Source organism: Anser brachyrhynchus (assembly GCF_964034855.1).
Source record: "Anser brachyrhynchus genome assembly, chromosome: Z".
Taxonomy (NCBI): domain Eukaryota; kingdom Metazoa; phylum Chordata; class Aves; order Anseriformes; family Anatidae; genus Anser; species Anser brachyrhynchus.
This window is the reverse complement of record NC_137697.1, coordinates 34,773,342-34,776,510: the sequence shown is the minus strand read 5'-3', so window position 1 is coordinate 34,776,510 and position 3,169 is coordinate 34,773,342. Positions and strand designations below refer to the sequence as shown.

The following is a 3,169-nucleotide window of genomic DNA, read 5'->3' as shown; positions in this document are numbered from 1 at the left end:
AAGCAACTTTTCATGTAACTAGGAAAATACATAAAAGATTCACTGAATTGGCCACATTTTTAAACTGGTCATTAAAAACTAACCATTTCTAAGGCTGTTTTAGAGGAGTAATATGGCAGGAATTTCTGGAACTGATGACAGATGTGCAAGAAAACAGATTCAGTTTTGGTTATCGAGCAGCATCACAAAAACTCCTAGTCATAAATGTCTGGCTCCTCCCATGTCCAGTTTATAACTGGATCATTATTCAACTGTTAAGCTGGAAAAGATAGCAGACAGAAACAGATCATTCAAAGTGTGCAGTCCACTGTGTTGCCATAGCCACCATCAAATTTCAGACAAACTTGTGATTTTTTTTTATTATTATTTATTTTTCAGAGATAATAAGTTTTATGCACTGCAGTGCATCTGCTCAAAGACTCATTCTAAATCACATAAATATATGCTTGCTGAGACAGAGCACCTAAGCAGTACTTTTTATTCCTGGTGGCTTCTCTGACTGGTTATAAAAGCAAATATATCCCTAGTTCCAGTTTCAGCATTTGATCTTGTCAGCAATCGTTATACCAGAGCTACTTTTGAGATGGGAAGCCAAAAGTTACCAGTCACCAGTGCCTTAAAAATGGCAAAAAAGCTGTTGCTAATGATAAAGTCAAAAGAAACTTCATCAATACTGTAAGGATGCTAATGAATGACTGATGCTGAACTGAACTGCTTAAGATTACAATTAAGAAATTAATGGAAGCAGCAAGGAATTTGCTATCTCTCAAATACTCATTTCTAGTGGAAGAAACTTTCACAATGGATAGATGTGAGATAAGAAACATTTGATTTGTAAAACAGAAACTGTACCTCTTACATTTCTTTGAGCATGTCCAAGTGGTAGCTATTAGAAAATGAACTGACAGTACCTCTAAATTCACAAAGGAATAGTTACCTATTTTTTTTCATTTTTTATTTTTTCCAAAAAAAATTACAGTGTGCCAAGGAGTTCTAGGATGAATGGTACTATCTTGGACCAGAATCATGTGAAAATTAGTATAAACACAGTATAAAAATTTGGTTTAATTGGCCAATTTTCATCCTAGCAAAACAAAGAAAACCAATATCCTTTCCTTCCCTCACCTCCAACACTAATGGGGATAGCTGTCTCTGTACTCCATATGGGGTCCAGTGTACATTGACTTTTTTTTCATGGTATAAAACAAGAGAATTTCTGGATGGTCGTTAAGGTTAACCAGAATTACAGAATTAAAAGCCAAACTCTGAAGTCTGTGATACAAAATTTGTCATATGCAAAATGTGTATAAGGACCTATCATTAATCACAGAACGTATCCTTGTATGTGCTAAAATGTTATAGAAATGAAGCTGCTCTGCCAATAGTTATTCAAAATGAAAACACTTATCCGAGCTTTTTTTAAACATTCGTTACCAGCCCATAAATACAGATTTAATTGCCTGCCCACCATGTGGGAAGCTGTCTGAGGTGACAGCAACCTATTCCACTGTATAATCGTTTTCACGCCAAAGACCTTTTGTAGTCTTAAGCTTTTTCGGTACAAAAAAAAACAAAAACAAACAAAAAAAACAAAAAAAAAAACAAAAAAAAAGAAAGAGGTCTCCTGAAAAGAGTCCAGCAGAGGGCAACAAAGATGATACAGGGCCTGGAGCATCTCCCGTATGAGGAAAAGCTGAGAGACTTGGGTCTGTTCAGCCTGGGGAAAAGAAGACTGAGAGGGGATCTTATCAATGTCTATAAATAGCTAAGTGTGGAAGACAAGAGGATATGGCCAACCTCTTTTCAATGGTTTGTGGGGACAGGACAAGGGGCAATGGCCACAAAATGGAGCAGAGGAACTTCTATACCAATATGTGAAAGAACTTCTTCATGGTGAGAGTGATAGAGCACCAGAACAGGCTGCCCAGGGAGGTTGTGGAGTCTCCTCTGGAGATATTCAAGGCCCATCTGGACACCTACCTGGCACCAACCTGCTCTAGGGAACCTGCTTTGGCAGGGGAGTTGGACCCAATGATCTCTTGAGGTCCATTCCAACCCCTAAAATTTTGTGATTTTTTGATTAAGCTTAATTAATGATTTAATTAAAAGACCTTTGTGTGGATTTCGATTCTGTGTGCTTATTGTTGGGGCGCATCAGGCACAAACCTACAGATAACACTTTTACTAATATTCAGAGAGACTTTCCCCTGAAGTAACTTGTACTTTTTGCTTCCTGTCCATCCTTGTGAAGATAGTACCTCCACCTTCTCTGCAACTGTCTTACATACTGGGAGAATTTGATGGCATAGAAAACTACATTTTCATCTGGTCATATTCATTAAGATGATTATTCAACACTAATGACCCACAGATATATACTGCAGGAATCACATTACATACTACACTTAAGAGCTGGCATGTAGGGAAAAGTCAAAGAGGAGATAGACGCACACTTTGCAAAACAACTGGCAGTACAGGTTTTCCTTGCAGCATGATGACTGGCAATGATCAGATAATGCAGAAGTCCCAAGCATTTCAGGAAATAAAGGGCTCTTTTCTTACAAACAACTTAAAAGATTTGTCATTATAGACATTCTCACAGCAATGGGGAGAAAACAAAGAGGTGTGTGGTGAGACCCTAATCAGTCAGTCTGCCTTGGCATGGCCATGAGAGAAGCATGAACATGAGCACTGCTGAGGCAGAAGCAGCTTACATTCATTTGCAACATGAATGTGTGTAGAGCTCTTTAATTTCGCTAAATTACTAATATATGTTTTTTTCTTCTGGGAAGTTATTTGTATCGAGAAATAAAAATGAAGAAATTAACATGCCTACCATTTGAGACCAGAAGTAACGCTTGCTTGAACTTCGGTTATTTTAAAAGGTGGGTCAAAAAATCTCCGTGACTTCTAGATATTTTGTGAATTTGTTGATTAAGCCTATACATTCAAACAAAAGTGAAAATTCTAGTAATTTTGACAAGGAAAAATTCAATACTATTCTATTTTGCATTTGCTTATTTCCATGTGATGTTTGTAGTGCGATTTTAATAACTGCTAAAAGTAAGTTCCAGGCTTGTAAGACTACCTGTATTTTTTCATTTGAACCAGTAGATGTCTCTACCTCCATTCATTATAAGTGCAAAAAAAAAAAAAAAAAAAATTTGAA

General features: G+C 36.9%; 1 long non-coding RNA gene across 1 annotated transcript in view; it reads right to left on the bottom strand.

Moving 5' to 3' along the window:
• Positions 1-1,510: 1,510 nt before the first annotated feature.
• The window catches only part of LOC308185775, a 39,362-nt gene continuing 37,703 nt past the window's right edge, over positions 1,511-3,169 (bottom strand). The window contains exon 3 of the long non-coding RNA XR_013943747.1: positions 1,511-2,940. This is a non-coding gene — a long non-coding RNA (uncharacterized lncRNA). The remainder of the gene's footprint in view (positions 2,941-3,169) is intronic.